The 16,269-nt window shown below is 45.8% G+C and overlaps 1 long non-coding RNA gene across 3 annotated transcripts; it reads left to right on the top strand.

Moving 5' to 3' along the window:
- The first annotated feature begins 13 nt into the window (after positions 1–13).
- On the top strand, positions 14–15,825 carry LOC125925946 (uncharacterized). Of its 3 annotated transcripts, none has more exons than XR_007458946.1 (6): positions 14–131; positions 5,293–5,524; positions 9,577–9,700; positions 12,407–12,569; positions 13,506–13,638; positions 15,556–15,825. It is a non-coding gene; the product is annotated as an uncharacterized LOC125925946 (long non-coding RNA). The 3 variants fall into 3 exon arrangements; XR_007458945.1 differs by lacking the exon at positions 15,556–15,825 and adding an exon at positions 13,733–13,839; XR_007458947.1 differs by lacking the exons at positions 14–131; positions 15,556–15,825 and adding exons at positions 221–358; positions 13,733–13,839.
- Positions 15,826–16,269: the final 444 nt, after the last annotated feature.

A 16,269-nucleotide genomic window follows, 5' to 3' on the forward strand; every position in this document is an offset into this window, starting at 1 on the left:
GAGAGCCACATGACAATGAGGTTGCCAGTTGACACCTTTGTGATGTCAGCAGCCTCAGGAGACTGCCTGGCTGAGGGAGGGAGAGTCCCGCCTCTCCTTCTGGGTGGTGTGGGGGTGTTTTGTGTATCTCGGTAAGCTGGCTTTCCCCGGGGGAATCAGGGCCCTGCAGCATGGGGGTGGGGGGCCGGTTCACAGTGTGTGTGTGTGTGTGTGTGTGTGTGTGTGTGTGTGTGTGTGTGTATACCAGTTCCCAGGGAGGTGTAGTAGAGGATTAAGTTAGGGATCCAACCTAAGAGGGACCTTGGCGGTGTTCAGCACAGCTCCCTTCTATACTGAGGAGCAAAGTGACTTGTTTAAGGTCAGTTCTCAGAGTGGGTCTTTTCCTTGGGGAATGGATTCGGACAGGCGCCAGTTCTTGGTGGGAGAGGAAAGGGGAGCCTCCTTCGAACGAGGGAAGGGAATTCCTCTGATGAGGTGGTGCTCTTAAGATTGCATTCCTAGTGCGCGTACAACCCTTTCTGCATTTGGAATATATGTGCGTTAGTATTTTCAAAAACCTTTAGAGCAAGTATAAGCTACTCTCCTTAACACAAAACTCAAATGCATGAGAAAATATCTGAGTGCGAGGATATGAACTATTTCTTACCCTTACTATTCTCCTGGGACTTTTAAAGTAGCGAGTGCCTCTCTAGAGTTTCTCGTGAGAGTTTATAGTCATTAACTGTTTGAGGGATGATGGGAAAGAGGGTCTTTTGGAGGGAGGGATAGAGGATCTGGAAGCTGAAGTGTTGTGACGCATCATCTACTCCACGGAGGAAGGCATATTGGGCAGAAATGAAGAAAAAGCACCTCAGGAATGAAAATTTATGTTTTGGGGGAAAATAGGATTTCATAGGTAACCTAGCTGTGAATATTCATAAAATAATGCCACTTATATTTAGCTTAGCATAGTGCCTGGCACCTGGTGTGTAATAAATATTTATTGAATGAATGATGTGTGAATGTCTCTGATGGTTTGGTCCCTTTTCGTGTTTCTCTGCCAAGAGAGAAATTAATAAACTCAAGTGGATTTGTGGCTGGTTAGCTAATGCTTGATTATGTTTACTTACTCAGCATTCCTAGGGTGACTGGCCGTGAATTAAGATGATGACTTAGGAGTGTTTACCAAATTGAAAGTGACCTTATTTAAGTAGAAATTTCAAACACTTAAAATAATGACCCAAAGGATGGTTGAACTAATTGAAGCAGGATTTTATTGATGGGGGAGCCACCCTTTCCTTATAATTAAAAAAAAAAAAAAAGTTCCTTGCTAGACCTTACATGATTGCCCGGGAGAGGAATTTCGCCTGTGAAGGCTATATATGGGGAAGAATTAATTTCTGGGGCGATGGCTTCCCCTGGGGGCCAAGACAAGTTGAGGGTGTGGTTTGGAGGGGGTGTGGTAGGAATGCCACATTCCTTCCCAGTGGGCTGGGTTTGCCTTTTTTTTTTTTTTAAGCATATTCATTTATTTTTAGAGAGAGAGAGAGGGAGAGAGAGGGCATGAGTGGGGGAGGGGCAGAGAGAGAGGGAGACAGAGAATCCCAAGCAGGCTCCACAGGGTCAGCACAGAGCCCAAAGCAGGGCTTGAACTCATGAACCATGAGATCATGACCTGAGCTGAAATCCAGAGTTGGCTGCTTAACTGACTGAGCCACCCAGGTGCCCCCATCCATTTCCTTTTGGGGAGAGATGATGGCTGCCTGGTTTGCCAAAGCTTGTGGCGTGACTTTTCGGCCTCTCTCCTTCTTTCTGACTCTTCCTTTCAGGGGAGCTAGCGTGTCCAGGTTTACGCATTTGATTTCTAGCCGCCGCATGTGGATGCACTTTCTCAAGGCAGCAGCCTCTGGCTCAGGCTTTGTTGTTTGGCCATATGATTGCAAGTGCTCTCACTTGGAAAAGCCTCGGACAAACAAAGTGCATTAAAAGTTATCAGGGACGCCAGTCAGTTATGTCTTTCTCTCTCTCCGGAGCATTGCTATTTTAGCAAAGCCTCATGAATGGTTAAATCGAGTAATAGTCCTTGGCCTGGGGTAGCTGTGTGCTTTGTGGTCCTGAAGTCTGCACGCCCGTAGGCTGCTTCCAGCTCTGCCGGGTTAGACCAGATCCCTCAAACGTGGTCCTCGTTTTGAGACTGAGTAAATATTTGTTAGATAGAGAATGAGTGTACGAGACAAAGAATAGAGAATGCGGCCTTTCCCAACTACCTGATCTCAGAGCCTTTAAGACAATTTCTCTTCAAGGAACATCTACGAGACTCTTATTTCAGGGATCCTGCTCTGGGATGTTCTGGACTAGGCTGTTTGCCCTTGGCAGAGTTGCTTAATGTCTCCGTGCTTTATTTTTCTCATCTGTATATTGAGGGAGGTGAACGAGAGAATTTCCATCTCTCCTTAGGACTGCTGAATTCCTACATCATGGGAAGATTTCAGGCCCCACAGGGAGCCACTAGGGGACGGCCAAGAGAAGAGCCTTCCTGTTCCTTCTGATGACCCCCTGTGGCCCCACGTGGTCAGATGGCTGCAGAAATAGAATCTGCTCGCCCCAGCTTCAGAAGCAGCTGGGTTGCCCTTAGTGTATACAGCTGTTTGCTGAGCCCACCTCTGCCCCTGAGGTGGCCGGGGTGGCTGTCCTTCCAGTAGCACTGGTGGGTATCAGGTGAACTCGGTGAGGAGCACCTGGTCTCAGTGCACACTCACTAGCTGAGGCTACTCTCGGGCCGGCTCCTATTTTTAGCTGTATCTGACAGAGACAGCCTCCCGCTTACCGATCCCTCTCGAGTGCCAGTGTGCCTCCCAACAGACTCTCATGATCCAAAAGACAGGTGGGCACAGTCTTTGATGTTATAAAAAGGCAAGGGTGGGGGAGGATAGAGCAAAGTGGATACAGCCAGGACCCTTGATTTCCATCCCCTCCCAGGGCCTTGGTTTCCTTTCTATAGAACAAGGCGGGATGCTCTCTGAGCACCCGCCCAAGTGTAAGGTTCCATCAAGAGCCAGTCTGTGCAGGGGAAGGACAGATGCTTGAAGCCTTAAGACCCGAGCACCAGGACAGATTCTAGCGACTGCACGGTGCCCGGCACAGGGTAAACAGTTTGTAAATGTTAGTCAGTGCCTGTTCCATCCGACGCCCGGGAGCAAGGGCCGGGGGCAATATAATTTCCGCATACTTGTATTTGCTCAGGAGAAAAATAGAAAGAAATGCCGGTGCCATTTTATTTCAGTTAAGACTGCTCATGTGTTCAACTCAGGACTCTCCACAGGGTTAGCAACCTAGCGGCATAGAAGTCAGTTCTCTGTTCTGCTTCCTGGGCCAGGAATTCAGTGGGTGCAGGTCTAACGAATGCAGAATGCTAAGGACTTTGATGTCAAAGCTGCTTATGGCATCCAGGTCACTCCAGACTTCTGACAATGCTTGTGTCCTATTCAGCAGGGCCGTCAAGGCAGGTATGGGGCTGGGAGCAAGTCCCACGGAAAACAGATTGATGATGAACAGGAAAGACAGCCTGGAAGAGAAAAGAAGTCCTAATATATGCCAGGAAGGTGGGGCCTAAGGGCCAAATATGTCTGTCTGTCTGTCTACCTATAGATAGATTTATCTCTACCTATCTATCCATCCATCTATCATCTATCATATCTATCATCTATATCTTTATCTGTCATCTATTCATATATCATCTCTATATCCATCCATCCATCCATGCACCCATCCATCTATCCATCTACCTGTCATATCTATCTATCTATCTATCTATCTATCTATCTATCATCTATATCTTTATCTGTCATCTATTCATGTATCATCTCTATATCTATCTATCCATCCATCCACCTATCATCTATATCTATCTATCTATCTATCTATCTCATCTATCATTTATATCTATCTATAATTTATCTGTTATCTATCTATATCTATCATCTATCTTATCTATTATCTATCTATATCTATCATATCTATGTATCTACCTACCTATCTACCTATCATATCTATCTATCTCTCCTCTATCTGTCATCTGTCTGTCTATAATTTATCTGTTATCTATATCTATCTATCTATCTATAATTGATTTGTTATCTATCTATACCTATCATCTATCATTTATCTATTATCTATATCTATCATAGCTGTCTACCTACCTACCTATCTACCTATCTATTGTATCTATTTATCTATCTGTTGTCTATCTATCTATCTATCTATCTATCTATGATTTATCTATTAGCTATCTAGCTAGCTAGCTGTGAGCCTTGGGTCTGTTTTTAGTACCACCTGGTATGAACTATTTTTGTCTTTCTCCTTCAGGTTGCCTGAGTCCCTGCTCAGGAGATTGGACCTTTACAAGAGTGTAGGCCAGAGGAAATCACTCCAATTGCTGTGTTCCCCAGGGATGTCTTTGTTTTCAGGCTCCCCCTACATTATACATTTCTGTAGTATTTATTATCTAGAGGAATCTAAGGGAAGCCTTGAAATTGCATACCGTTTTGGGGGGATTGGATCACCTTCTCAGCTTATAACAGACTTATATACTAACTAACGCCCAAGGCTAGGCTTATAGGTGTAGTAGTCATTATGCCTGAAACCCGCACTGCGACTTTGTCTGAGCCCATTGATTTGGGAGGAGACCATGGGAGAGACACCTGTGTCGTGGTATGAGCTTCGGAAGGAGAAACTCCTTGCCGAGTGACTTCAGGCAAACACTTCAGCTTCTATGGACATGTTTCTTTTTGATACAATAGGGATGCCAAATAATGCTTCTCCAGGATTGCTATAAAGATTGAGTATCATTTAATATAACATAGCAACTACCCTTTACTATTCACCCTGTCAGGTATGTGATTCTCACAGCAATGCAGCGAGTCATGTGGCACGACCCATGAAGAAAAAGAAGCTCTAAGAGGGGCCATTTGTCCAAGGCTACAGAGCTGATGAGTGATGAAGGCAGGATTGGGTCCAAAAAGTTTTATTCCTGAGTGCACGCTCTTAGTTACTAAGCCAGACCACCACCACCTATGCAAATGCCTCAAAATGCTCATTATTGTTTTTACAGGCTCCATGGAATAAATGTACTATAAAAGTGCCCCTCCGAGGCACTAATGGTACATTAACTCCAGACCAGCTCAAACCACTGTGGTTATGTGATCTATTTACACTTTGGGGTTCCTTGTCTTTCAGAAGGCTTACAACCTTTTCAGCTTTAAAGACTTACATTAACCTTTGAGATTGTTTTGTATAATTTTCTTCCTTTTGCAGGCAAGGAAGCTGAATAGAAAAACAACTTTCCTAAGCTCAAAGAATGAATGGCAAGGCCAGCAACCGTTGACTCGTCGATGCCTGAGGTGACCCATATTTCTGTAATGAGGAATTCCTTCCAAGGCCATCTGCAACATGCTGTATCCATTGGGCAGACCACTGGGCATTTCATACTTTATCAAAGCCCCAGAAGGGGCAGAACCACTATCGTGGAAATCTCTCCATAATCCAGGTGGGCATGGCTACCCACCTCCTTCCTGGCCTTCAGAACAACCTTTGATACTGAAATTCTAAAGCAGTGGAAGCCTTTGGTGGTCTCTCGGGGGGAATCTGTACTTCACAGAGGCTCTGGGTGGTTAGGAGGAGGACTGAGGGAAATTGGGTCCTGTCTCTCCTTCAGCATTCCTCGCACACAGATTTTCAAGAAAATATGTCATGTGGGAGGTAGAGACAAATGCCATGGGCAAGGTGAAGGGTGTCCCCACAGGGTGTCACATAGAGGTGTCACATAGAAGTTGGCATTTGGCATAGAAATTGAAAAGGAGAGCATGAATCCTGAGGGAGGCAGGTAAGAAGGTCTCAGAGTTTTCCCAGCATCTTTGAAAGGCTGTTTTTTGTTTTTTGTTTTTTGTTAATGTTTTATTTATTTTTGAGAGAGCACATGCCGGGGAAGGGCAGAGAGAGAGGGGGACAGAGGATCCGAAGTGGGCTCTGTGCTGACAGCGGTGAACCCAATGCGGGGCTTGAACTTATGAACTGTAAGGTCGTGACCTGAGCTGAAGTCCGACGCTCAACTGACTGAGCCACCCAGGTGCTGGGGCTCTTGGGTTTTTGGAAGGGCTGCTGTCAGAGGTCAATGGAGTCATGTGGGTGTGTCATTGCCATACTCCCAGAAGGACAATGGGGGGAGGACCACGGAGCTCCTGGGAAGAAAGCTTACTCTACCGTGGGTCTTACAAGGAGCATCTGTATTTCTGATCAGAGCCCATGAACTCACTCCCCCAGGAGGATCTTCCCAGCTCTTTACTTCCTGGACAGACTGAAGAAGACACTCTTAAGGCCTGGCCAGAGTCCCAGTGGTGCCAAGCAAGGGGAAGGCAGGTAGCTGAGCGACTGGTTAACGTTGTGATAAATGCTTTCGCTTCTGTCTCCAGGCTGACTCTCAATCTGAGCCCTTCTCCACCAGACCCCAAGTGTCCAAGTATCAGAGGCAGGCTCACTAACCTGTCATGGGGCTCAAATAGCCCCTGTTTCATGGATCATGCCGTCTACCTTCCTGGAGAGCTTGCTTTGGATAAATGTCTCTCCACTTCCCAAACTAGGAAGGATGGAAAGGTTAGAAAAACCTCAGGGAAAATCCTGGTGCATGCGGCTTGCTGTGTCATTTGGCCACTCGCCTTCACCCCTATCTCAGAGAGAACCCAGCTTACAGCCGCCATGCTTCTGTGTAAAAACGGGCCGCGCTGGGTTCTCTCCGAGATAGATTCTTTTGCTGTTGCCCTAGTAACAGAATTATTAAAGCTCCAGCCTTGGGAGTATTTGTGCCTGGTGAGGTAATGTCTGTCGCATGCAGCCTTTTCATTCCCACCCCCACCCCTCGCCTCAGGCCCTTTGTACCTCACACCTAGACTCATGGACTGCCTTCCTCCTCGGCCTCCATGCCGCCTGCCCACCCTCCCTGCCAGGGTGGCTCCCAGCTGAGCAACACCCTTTCTCAGACTCAGAGACACTGTGTTGGTCGTATTCCCCAACAGCCTGGCATTCTGAGGCTGATGGGGAATTCAGTGGTCCATACCACTTTCCGAAAACCCACAGAGCCCTCTGGGCTTGAGTAGAGCGGGATGTGGTTGCAGTACAGTGACAGGAAGCCGCAGGGAGAATGCACCAGGCTAAGGTAGTGACTGGTTCGTTGGGAGGCAACACAGTGTAATAGTTCAGTGTTTGGGCTTTGGAATAAACGGTCTATAAAATGTGATCTCTCTCACAAAATAGCTGTGTGACCTTGGGCAAGTTTCTTTCTTTCTTTTTTTTAAACTTTTTTTGAATGTTTGTTTATTTTTGAAGGAGAGAGAGAGAGACAGAGTGTGAGCAGGGGAGGAGCAGAGAGAGAGGGAGACACAGAATCCAAGGTGGGTTCCAGGCTCTGAGCTGTTAGCACAGAGCCCGACCCAGGGCTCGAACTCATAAACCGTCAGATCATGAGCCGAAGTTGGTCACTTAACTGATTGAGCCACCCAGGCACTCTGATCTTGGGCAAGTTTCTTAACTCAAGTCTCAGTTTCCCCAGATGCAAAGCAGAGATAATGATAGTACCTTCCTCCTGAGGGTTTCGCTGCCCAATTAAAGATCTTGTAAAGTGCTTGGGTTAGTATCTTTGAACGTAGAATCACACCGGAAGTGCTAGCTGTGATGGTCAAGATGGCGGAGAAAGGGGGAAGGGTGGCCGTGTGACAAGTGGAAGAGAGAGCGGTGTCCGGTTTCGGCCAGTGGGTAGGAGTCATGCAGGTAGAGAGACCAGGTGCAGAAGGAACCCGTTTGTGAGAACAGATCACATTTTTGCTTTGGGTCTTCTTGAGTGGGAAGTGTCACAGTTCACTTTTCCTGGTTGGCACTGAATGCCAGGCACTCTGCTAAGCACATTCCATGCATCATTTCTTCTAGAATTCCCCCTCCCCACTGCAGCCCCCTGAGATAAGGCTTAGTAACACAGGGCAAGGTTAAGTAGCTTGACGCGTTGTTGAGCAGAAGAGCTGGGATTTGAACCCAGGTCTGTGTGCCTCCAGCAGTGCACTCTATAAGCTGCCTTGACTGGATATCTTTTAAAATAAATTTTTTTTAACGTTTATTTTTTTATTTTTGGGACAGAGAGAGACAGAGCATGAACGGGGAGGGGCAGAGAGAGAAAGGGAGACACAGAATCAGAAGCAGGCTCCAGGCTCCAAGCCATCAGCCCAGAGCTTGACGCGGGGCTCGAACTCACAGACCGCGAGATCGTGACCTGAACTGAAGTCGGATGCTTAACCGACTGAGCCACCCAGGTGCCCCTGGATATCTTGACTGGAGTTAGGAAGTTGGTCCATGTGTGTGTATGCACCCATGTGCACACGCTTTTAAAGCTAACATGGTCTTAGGGGGCGCATAATAGTTTGCAATGCTTCCTGCCTAGGCAGCGGTCTGCCCCCTCATCTGGGGTCCCTGTGTGTAAATTTGGCCCCTAGACTTGGGGACTTCTTTTACAACAGGTGCTCTCCTGCGCTTGTGCTCTGTCAGTGACTCAGTGCTCAACTCTCACCCAGTCTTTCTGCCTCATTCTCAATCCCCCCACATGGCATCCTGGTCTTGAGAAGTGCATTAGCATCTCTGAACCTCAGTTTCCTCCTCCGAACAACTTAAGCAGTTAGAGAGTTGCAGGAAGCATCAAAAGAGACAGAGTTTTCTTGAGGAAAAGGGCTGTTTCCGATTTCTCACCAGTCCCAGCGCCTGGGCCAGCACTGGGCATATACTGGGTGCTTTCTGGTTTCTGAACGAATACATGCCCAACTTACTGCTTATGCTGATATGTATGGTGCAGGGTCCACCCCTGGTTTTGACTCTACTGAGATTGCTTCCTTTTCTACTTGTCCTGCTGTCCTGAGTGGTTACCCCAATTTTAGTGCTTTAGGGCTGACTTTCTTTAAAGTTTTGGAGTCAGCTAAACCACAATGGCAGAACTGGGTTACAGTGCTGGTGTTGGGTGTTGCCCGTATATGTGACGGGGATGGGGAGGGGGTGGGAGGTAGCAGGTGTGGAGGGACAAGGGTGTAGACTGGATCCTATTTCCTCCACAGACTTTTTTCGTAATTGAACGTATGAATTTACATGCAGTAAATGGAACCCAGGTGCTATGGTTGAATCTTAAAGGCCAGTGTGATGGTATTAGGAGGTGAGGCCTCTGGGGGGAGGTTAGGTTGTGAAGATAAAGCCTCATGAATGTGATTAATGCCTCATAACGGAGGACCCCAGAGAGCTCCCAACCCCTTCTGCCCTGTGAGGACACAAGAAGTTGGAGACCCAGGAAAGGGCCCTCGCTCAGTCATGCCAGCACCTTGACCTTGGACTTCCAGCTCCCAGAACTGTGAGAAATAAATTTCTGTCATTTACAAGACGCCCAGGCTGTGGCATTTTGTTACAGCAGCCTGAACAGACAGCAGGGTACAATGAGTTGGTTTTTAACAGTTTTCTGTTCTTTTAATAACAATACTTCAACATGACAAATTTCAAATATTTTTCCCCCCTTCTTTCCAGGTATTTACACTTTCAGTAACCTGCGTATGGATCCCACTGCTATTTAATTAAGACTTAAACCTATAAAGATGCACATTTAATACTCAGAGTAAACCCTTGACTTGTTCCCTTTGAAGATAAACAGGTGAGATACCTTCTTGAACTCAGATTTCTAAGATAATTAAGATTAGTTGCCATAGAGAGAGAGACAGAAACGCATTAAAATGTATCATACCTTTCGTGTTTAGGAAACTCAGTTAAATATTCAGGGCCATTAAATCTACCCAGACCCAGATACCTATTAATCTGCTGGCCACACAGCCTCCAGAGTGATCTGTCTTTGTCAGGAAAGCCTTCTAATTGCTCTGCTCCTCTGCGCGGAAACTTCTAATGGCTCACCATTGTCCTGTGTACAGATGGTGTTCCCGACCCTCAGGGCCTGACCCAGCCTCCTTTCCCCAGCTCATTTGCTACTCCCTAGCCTCATAGGTGCCTACTGGCCCCCTCTGGCCCCTGCAGTGTGCCAGTTCTCTCTATATTATATACCCTTTGGGTCCTCTGTCTTGTCCTCTTGTGACTTTACGAGGTCCCGCTCACTCTGTAGGTACCCACTTCAAATTCCACATCCAGGTTAAATGCTGGGCCTCTTTAGATTCCTCCAGACAGAATTACCCTAGGCTTTCTTGGACTTTGTAACTGTATGACAATTCTCATTAAAATGTACCATAATTATGCATTTCCCCCCCCCCCCCCACCCCAGACTGAGAACACCTTGGGGCCCAGGGACCAATTCATTATATGAATATGTAGAATGCCTTATATGAATGTGGAGATTCATATACTATCTAGCTTATAGTAGGTCCTGCATTACTCTTGTTGGAGGAAGTTAAGTTGATGGCATTACATGGTCAGTTAATAGTATGTGTTAGGATATTATAGAGATTTCTTCAAGGAATGAATTATGTGACCCAGCCTTTTCTGTGGTGCCCCATATAAAAGCTCCAGAGAGTGTGTGTGTGTGTGTGCATGCGTGTGCGCGTTCATGTTTTAATGTTTATTTTTGAGAGAGAGAGAGAGAGTAGGGGAGGGGCAGAGAGAAGGGAACAGTTGGGCCCCTTGCTGACAACACAGAGCCTGATGCACGCTCAAACTCAAGACCCATGAGATCAGGACCTGAGTTGAAGTTGGACGCTTAACCGACTGAGCCACGCAGGTGCCCCCGTGCCATAGCTTATTTTAGTTCTCTCTCCATTGATGTTTAGATTATTACCAGTTTTCTGTGGGTAAACAGTGCCATAGTGAACGAGCTTGGCAGTGGTCCTGGATAAGGCCATCATAGGGACCTGTTTAGAGAATTGTGCCCTTGAAGCAGAATGAAGAGCACTGGCTTGTGGAGAGCACCATTTTCACACGTATAAATGACTATTAGGGAGTCAGAGTTTAAGAGAAGGAAAGCCCTTTTGAAACCGCTAGTCCCAGCCACTGCTTCTGTGGGCGAGAAAGCAAACTTGTCCAAGGTCACGTGGCCCTTTGGACACAGCTGAGGTTAGGACACAATCTCTTGACTCTCAGTCCATGCTTGGCAGAACTGCCTGTTGTGTGCCCAGGCACTTCCAGTGGTCAACTCCCCAAAATTGGCTGAGCTCCAGTGGTCAACTCCCCCAAATTGGCTGAGCTGCACGATGTGAACATAGCTCTTGATTGGAGGCCACGAGGTGTAAATGAATGAGCAAAGATTTGGGGCCAAGCTGACCTGGAGTGAATCCTGTCTCCAGCTCTTACAGTACTTGACTCTGAACCTTGACATCCCCACATGACAAAAAACACTTGTCACAGGTGGCGTGGTGGTATAAACCCCCTGTCCCACCCTGCCTGGTGCAGATGCTACGTGGGAACTCCCTTCCTCCCACCTGCTTCTCCTTCTTCCTTCCAATGCAGTTGTTAGGAGAAGCAAATCAGCAAAACAATTTTTTTAAAGCTCACTTATTTATTTTGTGTGTGTGAGAGAGAGTGCAAGTTGGGGAGAGACAGAGGGAGAGAAAGAGTCCCAAGCAGGCTCCATGCGGTCAGTGCGGAGCCCGATGAGGGGATGAACTCATGAACTGTGAGATCACGACCTGAGCCAAAATCAAGAGTCGGGGGCTTAACTAACTGAGCCACCCGGGAGCATCCCCCACCCCAGAAAGTTTTTCATAAACCTTCAAGGAAGCAAAGCCTTCAGAGAGCAAACCAAAAACAGTGTTCTGTGTGGATACATGTAATTTCAAGCTTTATTTTGTTCTGAAAATAATGTCCTCACTCAGATGTTTCTAAGCAAACTACGAATATATTAGAGACATCACTCTCAGAAGATGAGTGGTGATAAGACTGAGAACAATTAGGGAAAACAGAAATCCTTTGATAATCCTCATTTTAAAATAAAACTCTGTTTTTTCTGAGTATAAAACCTTTTTCCCCCCCAATTATGATATGTTTTGCAAAAACATGGAAAGTACAGAAAAGTATGAAGAAGAAAGTAAAGTAATGCATAATTCCATAGGCACTACTAACCTTTTGATGAGTTTCCAGGCTTTTTTTCTGTGCGGATTGTGATATGTGCCACTCGAATGTCCCTTCGCTAGAGAGCTGGTGAGCTGCTTCGGAACTGGCCTCAGCTTTTGAACCAAAGTCCTAGTTTTCTAGAGCTGGCCCCAGATGGTGACTGAGCAAGGCTGCTTCATAGGAGCCTATTTAGTGTTCAGACAGTTTCCCCTCAGATGGCTATTGGCTTTTTATTTGGCTTTGGGACATATAAAAGTTTTACATTTTTAAAAAATATTTATGATTATTATTATTACTATTCTTTTTTTAGAGAGCGAGAGTGAGTGAGGGAGGGGCAAAGGGAGAGGAAGAGAGAATCTCAAGCAGGATCCACACCTGGTGCAAAGCCTGATGCAGGGCTCAATCCCAGGACCCCAGGATCACGACTTGAGCCGAAATCGAGAGTAGGATGCTCAACCGACTGAACCACCCAGGTGCCCCCAAAGGTTTACATTTTTGTGTAGACTAATCTAATGTTTCCTTTTTTGATTTCTTCCAGTGTTTTTATGCCTAAAAAAATCTTTCTTCATCCAGAGATCAGGCAAAATCTTCATTTTTTCCCCTTTTGTTCATAGTTTTATTTGTTAAGTCTTTAATCTGTCCAATATTTATTTTGTTTTATGGTGTCAGGTGAAGAATCTAGAAGGAGCTCATTTCAAATAGTTTTCTGGGCCCCACTTATTGACCAAAGGCAAGTTACTTAACCTGTTTTAACATCCATTTCTTTATTCATAGAGGGTAAAGGAAATCCTACTTTGCAGGGTTAGGTTGAAGAAGAAAACAGGTCATGGATACGAAAGCATTTTATAAATGCCATAGGAGTGTTGGTTTTTGCAGTTGTTTTTAAGTGAGAAAATCATGTGTGAATGCTTGTTTGGTCTGGTCTTGTTCCAGTCCACTTATGAAAACAACACTGACAGGGCTGGCTCCGAAGATCCCAACAAACCCAAGACTACTGGACCCACAGAGAGGTTGTAGGGTGCCACAGAGGAGTTCAAACGTAGGCTGTTTATAATAAGTATGATTCAAGGGCCCATATGTTTATGGGTACGGAGCAAAGGGGAATTCATTCTATATGGGGGTGGGGGTGCTGATCCATCAGGGAAAGTGGCCAAAGCCTTTCATGAGTAGTGTATGATGAGGGGAAACAGTTATTTGTCTCTGGAGTCCTGAAGGACCACAGAGCGGTTGGGATTTCAGGAATTATTTGAATGATAGGAGAACACATGGCCTGGCATGTTGAGAGGGAGGGTTTTCCAGCCATGCTGTGCTGTTTTGGAGCTGGCCTGGGGGCTGGTCAAAGTCAGACTCAGAAGGGTGAGTTGGACTGTGTTATCTTGGCGTGGCCACGATTTCCTCTCCTCATTTAGACAAGAAGAGAGATCTCTTATTTCTCATCGGAGGGAGATACAAAAGAAGGTTGCTGGCAGATAGAGCCAATTCTTAACCACTGAGAGGAGAGGCTAGCTGAAGACCTAACATCCTAAGGAAGGCTCTCCAGATGTAAGCATTTCACCCCCAAATTATTTATTGACTTGCTTTCTTCTTTCCTCTCTTTTCAAACCTACCAGCATGTTTCAAATGTGTTTAATTACAGGAGGTCTGGAGTCTGATGGAGCCCCTAAAAGGATACTGCCCCTAAAAAATGGTAGCAGAGAGAGAAGTGTGGAAGAAGGAAAATAAGACAAAAATACGTTCTTTGGAGTTAGGAGTTCTGTCTCCTTCATTTTTGAATGACTTAGGGAGTTTCGTACAGAGAGCAGGAAGCAGTGGGTGTACAAGATGTACTGGTTGGTTGAATTAGGGAGAGCACAGACCAGAGAAACACACTTTGGTTAGTCAAGAGTTAACACGGTTCTCTTGAAGAGAGTAATTGGCGGTGGCTGAGCTATAGTAACACTGCACATTCCCTGCTAAGTGCACATTTCCTGTTCAGGACGTGGATTTGATGGGGCCTTTTAAAAGTAGGTGACTTAGGCGGTTCTTTTTATTGGGGGGAAAATCAAGATAATATGGTCTGGCTTTGGAACCTAATTTCCCATTATTCCTCATCAAGGGCCTTCATCCAAGCCACGCACGTCTACTCGTGATTCTCCAAATCTAAACAGACTGCACAGATCCTGCCTCTGAACCTTTGCTTATGTTGTTCCTTCCAAAGGCTGCACCCTATCCTCTCCCCTCTCCTGAGATCCTACTCTCCTTCAAGACCTGAGTCTAGCTTCTTTTTTTTTTTTTTTTAAATATTTGTTTGTTCATTTTGAGGGGGGGGTTGCGTGGGGAGGGGCTGAGAGAGAGAGAATCCCAAGCAGGTTCCTCACTGTCAGCACAGAACCCCGCGCGGTGCTCGAACTCACAAACCATGAGATCATGACCTGAGCTGAAATTAAGACCGGGTTGTTTCACTGACTGAGCCACCCAGGCGCCCCTAGCATTGTTTGCAAAGCTGCCTCAAAAGCCCTTCCAACTTTCCTCCTTTTCCTGCACTCTCTCCCTCTCTGAATTTCTCCTCTCACTGTTAATGTGTATGTAATTTATTTGCACTCATATTCTCTGATGCAACGTTAGTGTTTTATATGCATACATTTGAATCTTCAATTAGATAATATATTTCTTATTGTCTGAGACCTACTTTTCTATTTCCTTATTATCTACCCCCTCCCCCCCATAGTGCTTAGTATAAATCTGCCCCCAGACCAGGTAGCAAAAAGTTATTTGATAGTTTGATGATTTCAGAAGATTCCATGATGCTCATCCCCAGGTAAATTATCTTTGTGACGCTAACAAGGCAGGAACAAAGGCAATGTTTGATTTAGGCTCAGCACGTGGAGCATAGTGTCAAGGGGAACGAAATAGTTGCCATGAGGGCACATCAGCTACTGGTCAGTGTTTCTCTTTCTGAATTCTACTGGAAAGTCTGGCTCCCTGGATGAAAAGCAACTGAGGCATGACCCTATCCTCTGTGCGCAGGCCAAGCATGGGAGCCAATAAGGATACCTACCGATGACTAAAAGACAGCATGGTAAATTGGATAGAGGGATATAGAGATGGTTATGGGAGTCCAGAGAGAGGGCATCCAAATGAAGCTGGGTTAGGCCATCAGGGAAGACTTCCTGGAGGATGCAGTGCTTGACCTAAGTTTAGATACAGAAGAAAGGAAAAGATTTCGAACACCATCACAGTCCAGGTCAGGAAAGGGTGTGCGGGGAAATTTAGAAAGGGAACTTTTCTAAGATCAAGTTATTTTACAAAGAAGCAGCACTGGGAAATCAAGGGAATTTAATTACAACTGCCTCACGAGCAGGATTTGAAAAGGAGTGGGAAGCTCATGGAAACCTTAATTGCTGAGAAAAGTTAAGAGGAGAAATATGACAGAAGTAATAGGTCTGTATGTATGTCATGTCTGATTTGTCATTTTTCTAGACAGGCACTCTGCCTCCTGCCTTCTAGGTTAGAGGAAAAAAAGATCCTTCGGCTGCTAAGGTGAAGATAGCATTTAGGATGCAGAAATGGGACTTGGAAGTACTCCTGATTCCTTTTAGGGAAGAAAAGGTCCATCTAGGCTTACCTCATTGCTAAGAAGAATAATAAGCATTTGTTCAGCGATAATAATGTGTGAGGTGCCTGAAAGAGCCCTGAATCAGGCTAAATAATTTCTTCCTTCCTTTAGAAAATAAAAAACAGCTTGCCCGATTTCTCTTCCAATTTATTCTTGTGGCTTTCCATTCCTTTGGAAATCCGGAGGATGCCTATTTTATGAGCTTTTGTGGACCAGCCCTTCGATACTCAGAGAGGGTGTCCTTGTGTGCATTAAGCTGGGTCTTTAAGATTAATGCAATATGCAGGAACATGTGATCAATGATATGGCATTAGCAACTTTTACTTTGGCAAGTGGCTGCATGTTGAAGGCATCTGGAAAAATTGTAAATCACAGCATGACCAGAGCATCAGTCACAGACATCAAGACAGGGGAATGGCCAAGTGAGAAGGATGGACCTAGAGCCTCCTGGGTTGTCCACACAGGTATTGCTAGAGACAGAGAAGAATGTAAGGATGTCCCAGCATAGAGGGGCTAGAGGACACAAATCTGTTGGTACCCGGAAAGGGAATCAATATGGAGAAGAGTCTCCATACACA

Source organism: Panthera uncia, chromosome F1 (assembly GCF_023721935.1).
Source record: "Panthera uncia isolate 11264 chromosome F1, Puncia_PCG_1.0, whole genome shotgun sequence".
In the NCBI taxonomy this organism is placed as follows: Eukaryota; Metazoa; Chordata; class Mammalia; order Carnivora; family Felidae; genus Panthera; species Panthera uncia.